Source organism: Mytilus galloprovincialis, chromosome 12, assembly GCF_965363235.1.
Source record: "Mytilus galloprovincialis chromosome 12, xbMytGall1.hap1.1, whole genome shotgun sequence".
Taxonomy (NCBI): domain Eukaryota; kingdom Metazoa; phylum Mollusca; class Bivalvia; order Mytilida; family Mytilidae; genus Mytilus; species Mytilus galloprovincialis.
Window position 1 is genome coordinate 63,590,945 of NC_134849.1, and position 12,752 is coordinate 63,603,696.

The 12,752-nt window shown below is 33.3% G+C and overlaps 1 long non-coding RNA gene across 1 annotated transcript; it reads right to left on the bottom strand.

The window, feature by feature from the left end:
• Window positions 1-439: 439 nt before the first annotated feature.
• LOC143055702 (uncharacterized) lies at window positions 440-9,887 on the bottom strand. The gene is made up of 6 exons (XR_012972139.1): window positions 9,730-9,887; window positions 4,650-4,947; window positions 3,917-3,990; window positions 1,851-1,935; window positions 1,430-1,651; window positions 440-502 (listed from the first exon to the last, which is right to left on the bottom strand). It is a non-coding gene; the product is annotated as an uncharacterized LOC143055702 (long non-coding RNA).
• Between the last annotated feature and the right edge of the window lie 2,865 nt (window positions 9,888-12,752).

Sequence of the window (12,752 nt, forward strand, 5' to 3'; positions counted from 1 at the left end):
TAAAATAGTATTCCATGCTTCTCTTTCATGATTTCTGTGTTTAAGGGGTTCTGTTCATACAGGATTCATCGATCCCTTGATTTTAAATGGTAATATTCAAGTCATTTGATTGATAGTATAACATTCAATCATGTTTAGTCTGACCGTTTTTGAATCACAGATGACCTAGGGTATATACCGTTTGTTAGTGCCACAACCACACCTAATGCCAGTAATGTAGCTATAATTAAAAATATTTCGGCGCACTTGATTTCAGTACAGTTTTAGGCGAGGTTCTTGTTGCTCAATAATTAGGTTTCTGTGTGAAGATTTAAGGCCTATGGTGTGTCTTTTTTCTTAAAGATTTATGATTTATTATTACCAATTGCGAATGTATCATACAAAAGCAGCAATATTCCACTAGCAATATTATTAGAAAAATCAAAACAATCAGTATTTCATAAGCAAATTTTAATAAGACTATTGCATGTATCTCTACATCTTCTTTCTAATCTTTAAAAACCTAAAAAAAAAAGTAAAAACAAAAGCATAACCATGTTATCTATGATAATACCTTTTCAACATGCAGATAAAATATGACTCAAGTGTATACCACTGACGAATTGTGTGTGCTATCAACCTTATCGAATGATATTTAATTCTAATGTTTTATGCATCTTTATCATATGTTTAGTAGTAAATACAATAGTTTTGTATATTTGATAAATAGCCTGCTGTTTAATCCATATCGCGCAACTTTGATGCGAACCCTTTATCGCATACCCTTTATCACACCCTACCCTTTATCGCACCCCTACACAAATAGAGACAATACTAAACAAAACATTTTTAAAACAACAGCATGCAAATTGTAAGGTTATCCAGGTGCTTCGGATAAATAATTGAGCAGTTCTTTTAAGGCCTTTGAAACAAGACAAAAGTAGAACTGAAGGTAACCCAGTGCTATGGATCAGAAAACAGTTCATATACTATAATACTCTTCTGTTGAAATATATGATAAAGCGTATAATACATGGCAAAATCCGTATCACATGCCGTATCACCCTCGACCAGTATCATCCCTCGGGTCTAAAGGCCCTTGGGCTGATATTGATGTCTCGGGATGATACGACATATGATACGGATTTTGCCATGTATTATTCTCTATTTATGATTTTCTATTTTTAAAGATATTTATTCTCTATATAAAAATAGTAGTAATACATTAAATGGACTTACAAAAGTTACGTTTGAAATGCATTTGATTGAAGTTTCTTTTGCACTATAGCCACTAGCGTATTTTTTTTTTAATTTCGTTATTTGTGTTTAAAATATGTTAAATGTATCCCATATGTCTTTTGCATTTTCTTGATAATTAAAATCATTTCTCTCTATATATATACATATTCTATATATATAATTTGTATCAATAAACGTTATGTGAACTTACAAAAGTTACTTTCACAGATGTAGTAATACTTTGTCGAGCAAATATGATCAAACCAAAGTCTGAGTCCTCTTGATCCATAATTGTAAGCAACACAATTGTATGAAGTTCCCTTTGCACCATAGCTATTAGTCCATGGTTTGTACGTGGCACGTGACTGATCGAAAGTCCAACGCCAATCTCCTTCCTTCAGGTCTGTCAATCCGATCCAATAATGTGCAGATTCTATAAAATAAACATTGACAAAATTAATAAATGAAAATTATAGAGCAATGTTTGAATAAACTGTTGATTTAGCGTATAATATTCGCACTACTTTATCATATTTAATTAAGATATAAATTTAAGAATAAGGTGTAAGAATTAACTATTAACTGTTACAAAAGTAATGTTTAATAACGTATATTATCAGTTATGCACGCACTGTTGGGTTTATTATCAGTAATCCAGGTATTTTCGGAAGAATCGTCGACTTTTACGATGTATCCACCAATTTCCCTGCATCGACGCTACAACGAAAACAAAAGGTATAAGTAATTTCATTATTTTCTTCAAAGCTACAGATTAACTATCGTGTTAGTTAGGTTTGATCCAGTTCAATTTGTTTTCGACATAATTTGTCTTTTTATACGAATAAAAAGATATGTACGTATATGTCCCCGAACCAAAGATAACATTAAGGGAAATATGTTTTGTAAGTTAGTTTAGAATGAACCTGATTGCACTTTGGACATTGAATATCAGAGTGCAATGCTTTTGTCATAGAGGTAGTTTGAAATGATCATGGGCGCAATTAGATATCTTGACTGAACACGACCAGGCGTACTCTCTCCATGCAAACTAAATTAATTTACATCGACGGAATTATGGATATTTCTTCTGTTTTTGTTTTAACTATGCGTTTTATTTTGTCGTTACTGTTTTTCTACGTTTTGTAATGATATAAATTGGTTATATACTAGTCAAAAAAGGAACGATATACATGTTTGAACACTCACTTTTTATATTATATTATATTATAAATAGGAAAAATGGTTAAAATATCCAATGAAAACCATTCCTAAGCAAATCTAATGCATATGATTAAAAGAATCTGACCTAATTGGAAAGTTAGAAAATACCGGGTTATGGTACAAGTGTCACATTTATTTTGCAGAAAATGAAGACAAAAGTCGGCACTTAATTTCGAAGATGAGACTTAAGTATTCAGATATCTGTAAAGGCATCCAAAATTTTAAGCAGACCATGTTTTAAAAGTTTTAAGTTATAATATCTTAAATCATTTTTTTTTAATTTTTTGGGTGAATATATGGCTTTTTAAATAACAAAAATTGTAAAATAATAAACGTATTTGGCTTACATCACTGGTTTTATAAGAGGAAAAATAACACTCTGTAAATAAAAGACAAATTGAGCGATTATTTATCTGGCTAAAGTGCATCTATTTTCATCATATATGGGAAGTACATTGCCTTGTATCGTTTCTTTTGTTGACTAGTATATACCAATAAATATAATGTTAAATAATTTGTTTGGTTTTTTTTTTTTTTTCTTTTGCGAGGAAACTTTGTTTACAAGTTGGCAGCTTCGACATTGTTTTATGATGATATTTCTTTGATTATAAATTTGCTTATGATATTCTGTTACTTCACAGTAATTGATTTTTTCGCGTCTCTCCATTTTAAGTGAGATTTTTTTTTGTTTCTTTAAAGGATGTGATGCGATGTAAAAATTTCTGGATCACTTTTATCAAACAGTTTTTTACAGGTTTAGTTGATCAATATTGGTTTTTTTCTGTTTAAATGATAATGAATACGGTTCTTATCAATAGGTGTATATATGTATGTATAAAAGGGAAATGTGGTATGAATGTCATGAGAAAACTTTTCATTAGACACCAAATGAAACAGAGATTAACCACTATAGGTCAAAATGCGTCCTTCAACAATGAGCAAAGTCATACCGAATAGTCACCTATAAAAAGCCCCGAAATGACAAATGTAAAACAATTCAAACGAGAAATTTCTGTACAAAACACTGAACGAAAACCAAATATATTACACAGCAACAAACGACAACCACTGAATTACAGGTGTATGTATGTTAATCAGTTGTTGGCATGATATATGTTATGCTATTATCTTGATATATGATGAAGATTTAAATAAATATGTTAATCAGTTTAATTGAAGTCTGGAGAAAATTTCATTGTTTTAGCAATACAGTAATATATATCTTTTGGATTGCGTTGTGCGTTGAAGGAAACGACTTATATTGATCCCGTTATCATAAGATGTATAATTATGTTATTATTGTTATACATATTGTTCATATACACTGAGTTTGTTTATAAGGACTGGTTACTGTGAAAGATCCTTGAGTTGGCTTTAAAGGAATGCCATAAACAGCACACAGTCCTCTGCAAAAGATTGGGTTGATCAAACTGTAAGCTTTTGTAAGAACCAATGCTAGCTACAAATGATAACTTACTTCTGCTGTAAACCAATCAGATTTTTCGGCACTATAAAAATAACAATGTCCGTTATGTTTCACCCACTTCTTTTCTAAAAACAAAGTTAATTTTATTCGAAGAGATATACATGACGAAACCGGCACCAAACGACCCAACGACATCAAAAAGTCAACACATAGCATTCAACAACAAAATGGTTTATATGCAAAACCTAAATATTAAACTAAGTCTAAAACAGTTGAGAACAATTCATAAGGCGGCCGCATATTAGGCAAATACCTTCAGTAGATAGCAGAGATCGGTCCTATACTTAGTTATGTACGAGACTAAACTTAGTTCTGTTCCCAAGCACATCAAATAAGCGACTACATTTTTTTGTATTTGCTTCATAGCTGAAGTCAGTACTTCTATGTTAACATGAAATATTGTTCATATGGTCAGAACTCTAAATTATTAATTATCAAACTTCGAAATTTTTTACATAGTCTGGATTTTCTAAATACACTAGGTACACATTATTTTAGCTGAATTTTCCAAACCTTTTTGAATTTGGGTTCTCAATGCTGTTCAAATTCATAATTTATTGACCTTGTTCACTTGTTTCATACGAGCGACACTGAAGAGTCTTGTGTTCACGATCCGTTTTTATAATAAGTACTTGCAGAAAGGGTTTTTTTACACTCCTCTATACCTTTAATGTACCTTTTATGTTTGATAGTCTTTCACCAAATGCACAAAGCTAAAACTTACTTTTGAAATCTCCCATTAGAACTTGGAGGTCACCATCAAGGTTCTTTACTTTGCTCCCAACATTACTTTTTAACGTTCCTAAATGACTCTTTAGGGTATTAAGGGTTTTCTGAATGTCGCTCTCAATTGTATTTACGGTACTTCCAAGATAAGTTTCCAGATTGGTCAGAGCTGTTCTTGAGTCGTCCAAGTCGTTCTTAGATTCATTAGTCAAACAAGGTAAATATAAACCAATTGCATATGTGCATAAACAAACGAGAAGAACGGGTGTTAATGCATACATTCCTGGTTCTTTGCTCTACACAAACAGAAACAAAATAAATATACGATGAACAACATAAACTCCGTTGCGCATTTTCTAAATTATTTAATTGAACTTAGGGAAGCTCAGTAATAACAATTCTTACTGATCCCCTATAGGATATACCAAAAAGAAAATATGATCCCCTACAGGATATATCAAACAGAAAATATGATCCCCTGTAGGATATATAAAAAAACAATTATACTGCACTCGTTCTATTTGAGCAGTCAAAATGCGTTGACTGTATATTTCTATGTCATATACAGTCACTGACCCGATATCACTTTTCCTCATGAATATTTAAATAGAAATTGCCGAAATAATATTGAATTATCCATACGACCTCTTCAACCTGTTCTTGTTTCAAATGCATACAACGATGCGTGGAACAACTCAACATTGTTTCTTTTGCAATTATTGGAAAAACATATTTAATTTGTTAATATTTTTTGTTTGCAACCTATAAATCATCTGTCAGTTCAATGTCTGTTGGTTTTGGTCACACATCGTTGTCGATATCAATATACATATTGTAATGGATTTTGATGCGACCGTCAAATAAGTGAGAGGTTTTGCTAGCTTTAAAAATAGGTTTAATCCATCATTTTATACATAAGAAAATGCCTATACCAAGTCAGGAGTGTGACAGTTGTTATCTATTCGTTTAATATGTTTTAGCTTTTGATTTTGCCATTTGATTAGGGAATTTCTTTTTTGAATTTTCCTCGGAGGTCAGTATTTTTGTGATTTTACTTTTTAAAAGGACACAGTTATAAATACTTAACCTGGTATGATAGACAAAAAAAAAAGAACACCTCTGGACTCGCTTAGCATATCCCCTCTTGAACAAATTTAGGAATCTGACAAACCAGAAAAGTGTTCATACGTTGCAACTCATTGATTTCAAACTGATGATCAAACATAAAGTCATTATGTAAGGTAGTTTCTGAGAAAAGTAACAGTAGTTAGGCCGTTAGTTTTTACGTTTGAATTGTTTCCTATTATTAACCATGGTTTCAATTATACAAAGGACCGACATGACAAAATGTGAAACAATTATAAAGTGGGACGATATAAAAATAAGGACATTTGGTTTGATTGCAAATGAGACAATTCGTCACCATAGTTTGAATAACGAAAACAAAGGCAATAAATTAAAGGTCACAAGACCGCCTTCAACAAGGAAAAACCTTAACGTATAGTCAGCTATACAAGTCCCCGACCTAGCTGTGTTGTCTACATTAAACAATCCATGACTAATGTCGGACAGAAATGCAAATAAATTCTTTTGTGAGATTTATCTTTTGTGTTTCCTTTAAGGTGGTACCCAACACTTTCACTAAAATCAATTTGGCTCGTTTAATTTTCATAAAATTTTCACAAAGAATTTACCTTGACCCTTTAACAAAAATATAAAAATTTCAAAAATTTTGAACCAACCATTTTATCATTAATATCTCAAAATAATTTAGTAGAATACTATTTAAGATGCTATTTTTTTTTATTATGTAGAAGTTTCTGTCCAGGTTTTGTAACATTTCAGAGAGGTTTGGCCAATATTTTATACTATTTTACAAGTTACCAGTTATATAAATTTTGATGATCAATATCGTTGCATTTCCAAAACACTGTGGCTGAACACCACTGAACTTTACAGCATACATGTAGTAGTAATTGGGTTTAACATTAACGTGTTACAGCATGCACTGCCATGGACCAAGGGAACATTTTACAAAACAAATGGTTGAATTACGACTATTTGTTCAAACGTATTGCTACTTCCCTTCAAAGTGCTCAACTATGATTTTCCAGTATTTTATATCATATATGCACATATTTGTCTTTGCATACACAGAAACCGGACTTCTCTCAAAATTTCAAATGAAATCACGGAGAAATCTCTACTGTATCGTATGTCCTTACCAATGCCGTTTTCTTTTTTCTTTTTTACATGTTTGGATGTGTTGTTTTGCAATTTTATGTTCGGACATTAAATAAGAAGGGCTTTGAAGATATATATTAAAACTGAGCATATGGGTATTCTAACGATGGCCTTCGAATGACCAAAAGATTGCGCCTAAATATTGGAAAAAGACATTAATAAAAAAAGGATTCCCCTCTTTCGACTTTCTAACCTATCAGTTCAGGAATCCTATGGATAATTCTTGTTATCATACCTTGCGTTAAAATGTTAGATTGTAATTGGTTAAACCAAATTAGGCCTCAATCATTATAAGAGTATCTGCAGTGATTATTATCTATTTTTACATGATTTTCAAATCCGAAGTAGAATCAGGAGAGCGACACAGGCTCTAGAAAGCCTCTAGTTAAATGATACAATCGTCTTTTTCTGTGTTTGTTCATCAGTTTAATGTTAACATATAAAAATTTAGATACATTTGAACTCTTTGATAACTGTTTTTATCACCAACATATTTTGTTTTAACTTCCTGATACTTTAGTGTTTAATTGGAATATCTATAAAGATTAGGGTAGGCATACGGGCCATCATGGTCCTACAATTAAACATAGTGCAAACTATAAGCGATCTTTAGAATTGTATTTTGAATGTATGTACTTAATTAATATAATTCTGTTTTGGTTTAAAATAGTATTGCTTTTTATTAGTTGTACAGCATTAAAATACACCAAATTCAGCAAAATTACTAAATTGCAAAATTTTACTTTTTGACATACACATGTTTGGAAATAATTGCTTCCTAAAATTCATCATTTGCCGAAGTCTTATTATTTTGCTTAGGGTATATTGTATATAACCATGTTTATGGGACCCTTCATAAACCGGTCATAAACATTTGTAGACGTATGTAATTGTGTGATCTCAACGGGAATATGCATACCAGTTTAAATGCTTAGGAGACACATATTCTAAAGTAAATCTGAAATGTCATCTATATGCTTATAGCCTTAAACGTAAATTCAATGGTTTAAAACTACTGAACGTGCTGGCAATTTGACAGCATAAGATAACACATTTAAATATCAAACATTTCTAGAAAAACAACATTATTGTTAAATTCCTGCCAAAAATGATGAAACAGTTATTGTTTTTAAACCTTAAAATCCCGAACCTTGATGGAATTTGATCGTTTGAAATTTAAAAAATCTTCAATCAATTTGGCTTACAGCCATCAAGTAAGAAAGGTTTTTGGTAAAAGACCCGAAAGTGAATAGGGAGATACTCCTTTTTACCCGTTTACTTGCTTCTTCAATAGGAAGATTGGAAGGGCGACCAATTATATGAACCTTAACAGAAAGAATGAATGTGACATTGTCGATCTGGTATGATATGCTTTTACGCTAACGATTCAGGTCGTGCTGGATCACGAAAGAGGGGTCCCTATCTCGAACGATAGAGACAACATCTTTTATAATTGTGCCTGCACCTAAGGCCGAGCTCAGGGGCGGATGCAGGAATTTTCGAAAGGGGGGGTGCTAACCCAGGGCACCCAGGGCAAAGGGGGGGGGGTGCAAAACATATGTCCCGATACAAATGCATTGATCGGCAAAAATAAAGGGGGGGTGCGCACCCCCGGAACCCCCCCCCCCCCCCTGGATCCGCCACTGGAGCTGGGTACATTGTGGAATTAAATGTGCGAAAGGTTTTCTGCAGAACGCCAAAAACAATTATGGTCGGATTCTGAAGTATTTTGGACTTGTTCGAGTAAAAACATGAGGCGATTAACTGACACCACTCTAAGATCGTTGATATATATATATATAAAAAAAAGTCCCTAATGAAATCAGAAGAGGAGACACCGTAATCAAAAGAAATTAACATATTTGACCTAAATTGGATATGTTACACAGCATGTTTGGAAAAAGTAAATATGAGCTAAGGAGTTTCCCTTAAAATAAGTTTTAACAACATTTATATCTTTGAATAAAACCTCTAGATAATTTTACAGAACATGTTTGGCAAAGGTAAACTTGAGCTAAGAGAGTTACCCTTAAAATATGTTTTACCTACATCCTTATATATCGTTGAATAAAAGCTCTAAATATTTTTACACATGTTTGGCAAAGGGAAATTTGAGCTAAGGAGTTTCATGTACCCTTTAAATATATGTCACCTAAATCTATATCTCTTAATAAAACCTCTGGTAGCAAAATATATTTCTTAATAGCCTTGGCTCAAAACTTAGTATTAATGCAAACTCTGAAACTCTGATTATTTGGCATTTTTCCCAGTTCTAGATTAAACACAAGAAATTTGAAGCTACAAAGAAGACCTGAAGCACAGTTGAAGGAGCAAAAAGGCTGATCCAATTTCCCCCTTTTTGAGGCTACGAACAACGATATAATTTTTATCTTATATTTGAATTCATTTTCCCACACATATCAAATTATTGTTATGCGTTTACTTTTCTACATTGGCTAGAGGTATATGGAGAGGGTTGAGATCTCACAAATATGTTTAACATCGCCGCAATTTTGCGCCTGTCCCAAGTCAGGAGCCTCTGGCCTTTGTTAGTCTTGTTTTATTTTAATTTTAGTTTCTTGTGTACAATTTGGAAATTAGTATGGCGTTCATTATCACTTAACTAGTATATATTTGTTTAGGGGCCAGTTGAAGGACGCCTCCGGGTGCGGGAATTTCTCGCTACATTGAATACCTGTTGGTGACCTTCTGCTGTTGTTTTTTTCTATGGTCGGGTTGTTGTCTCTTTGGCACATTCCCCATTTCCATTCTCAATTGTATTATTCCTTTTTACCATTATTTACAAATAAAGAATTAGTATTCAGAATACTTACCAACGTCAGCTAGTTATCTATTAGAAATTACTAAAGATTCTGTGCAATCCTACTTCACAATGGTTTGAACTCCTGTTTTACCTGGCAAAATGTTGGGCAAAACTCCATTCTAGGAAGTTCATTAAAATGTAATTTTATCTGCTGTGATGAAGGTTTCGTGCAGCATGCACTTCTGCCGTCTTTTCTGAAGATATTACATTTCATTGCTATAAGGAAATTTTATATTTTCTATTGTTGTTATTGTTTTTATTCTGCTTGTTAAATTTGTTGGTTTGGTTGGGTTTTTTCTTTTATATAAAATATTCCTTTTCTATTTGATATTTAGGGGATAATGTGACAATATTATCAACCTGAATATAAATATTTATTATTAAGGTCTTTCCTTTTACAAAAGGGAAAGACCTTACTGTATTTCTTCTGTTTATTATTATTATTATTAAGGTCTTTCCTTTTACAAAAGGGAAAGACCTTACTGTATTTCTTTTGTTTATTATTATTATTATTCTTCCGTTAAACTTTGACAAATTTAGCCGCGTTAACCGTAAGACGTGTCGCTTTCATATTCACACTTTGTATAGATGTCATGAATACCTATCTGGAACTCACCCTGTGAGTCGAAATATTTTGTCGGTTCGGAGTAATCCCTCCGAAACCCAAAAACCTTGTTATCGTTCCAACACCATAACCGTAATAGGTAGAAAAAAAACAAAGGGTGAAATTTGTTCAGGACCAGACCCCGGTTCTTCGTTACATTTGGATCGAAAAGATTCAACGACTCATTGGTAGGGTTATGCCCCTATGAAAATTAACCCGTGTCGGTTGACCACCAAAACTCAGAAACCGCAAGTCGTAGACACCTAGGATCTTCACCATTCATCATGAATTCATGTATCTTTGAAAAACACCTCAAGGTCAAATGTGTATGTTGACCTTGATCTTTGACCTCACACCTTGTTATGGGATAATCTCAGAAACTATTATACTTACAGAAGTTTTAAATAGTGGAAAATGTTTGGGTCATTATGGCACAACTTTGTTACATTTTGACCGAAGAGATTTGACCTTTTTTTAAGGGGCATAACCCCTGTTTTAGGTTTCTGGAAAGACAAAATCAGCTTTTACTATATAACCAAAGGTCCTAGACCCTTGGGGTCTTCAGTAATGGCATTGGGGACTAATGACCTTGACAAAGGTCAAAAGGTCAAAGGTCAAGGTCATGTCCCAGATAGCGAATTTAGTGTTTTTAACCTTATATAAAGGATTTTTAGTGTGTTTTGGAGCTTTTTAAGGTTGACCTTGACCTTTTCAATACATTCTACGTCTGTTGGAACATGTATTTTACATTACAAAAGGAAAGACCTCTCAATTGTTCAAGAACAATTGACAGTTTAATTATTATTATTATTCTTCCGTTAAACTTTGACAAATTTAGCCGCGTTAACCGTAAGACGTGTCGCTTTCATATTCACACTTTGTATAGATGTCATGAATACCTATCTGGAACTCACCCTGTGAGTCGAAATATTTTGTCGGTTCGGAGTAATCCCTCCGAAACCCAAAAACCTTGTTATCGTTCCAACACCATAACCGTAATAGGTAGAAAAAAAACAAAGGGTGAAATTTGTTCAGGACCAGACCCCGGTTCTTCGTTACATTTGGATCGAAAAGATTTAACGACTCATTGGTAGGGTTATGCCCCTATGAAAATTAACCCGTGTCGGTTGACCACCAAAACTCAGAAACCGTAAGTCGTAGACACCTAGGATCTTCACCAATCATCATCAATTCATGTATCTTTAAAAAATACCTCAAGGTCAAATTTGTATGTTGACCTTGACCTTTGACCTAACACCTTGTTATGGGATAATCTCAGAAACCATTATAATTACAGAAGTTTTAAATAGTGGAAAATGTTTGGGTCATTATGGCGCAACTTTGTTACATTTTGACCAAAGAGATTTGACCTTTCTATAAGGGGCATAACCCCTGTTTTAGGTTTCTGAAAAGACAAAATCAGCTTTTACTATATAACCAAAGGTCCTAGACCCTTGGGGTCTTCAGTAATGGCATTGGGGACTAATGACCTTGACAAAGGTCAAAAGGTCAAAGGTCAAGGTCATGTCCAAAATAGCGAATTTAGTGTTTTTAACCTTATATAAAGGATTTTTAATGTGTTTTCGAGCTTTTTAAGGTTGACCTTGACCTCTTCAATACAGTCTACGTCTGTTGGAACATGTATTTTACATTACAAAAGGAAAGACCTCTCAATTGTTCAAGAACAATTGACAGTTTAATTATTATTCTTTTTGTTCCGCCAAACTTTGACAAAATTTCCCTCCGTAACCGTAAACCATGTCGCTTTCATGTTCACACTTTGTATCGGTGTCATGAATACCTATCCGGAACTCACCCTGTGAGTCGAAATATTTTGTCGGTTCGGAGTAATCCCTCCGAAACCAAAAAACCTTGTTATCGTTCCAACACCGTAACCGTAATAGGTAGAAAAAAAACAAAGGGTGAAATTTGTTCAGGACCAGACCCCGGTTCTTCGTTACATTTGGATCGAAAAGATTCAACGACTCATTGGTAGGGTTATGCCCCTATTAAAATTAACCAGTGTCGGTTGGCCACCAAAACTCAGAAACCGTAAGTCGTAGACACCTAGGATCTTCACCAATCATCATCAATTCATGTATCTTTGAAAAATACCTCAAGGTCAAATTTGTATGTTGACCTTGACCTTTGACCTAACACCTTGTTATTGGATAATCTCAGAAACCATTATACTTACAGAAGTTTTAAATAGTGGAAAATGTTTGGGTCATTACGGCGCAACTTTGTTACATTTTGACCAAAGAGATTTGACCTTTTTATAAGGGGCATAACCCCTATTTTAGGTTTCTGAAAAGACAAAATCAGCTTTTACTATATAACCAAAGGTCCTAGACCCATGGGGTCTTCAGCAATGACATTGGGGACTAATGACCTTGACAAAGGTCAAAAGGTCAAAGGTCAAGGTCATG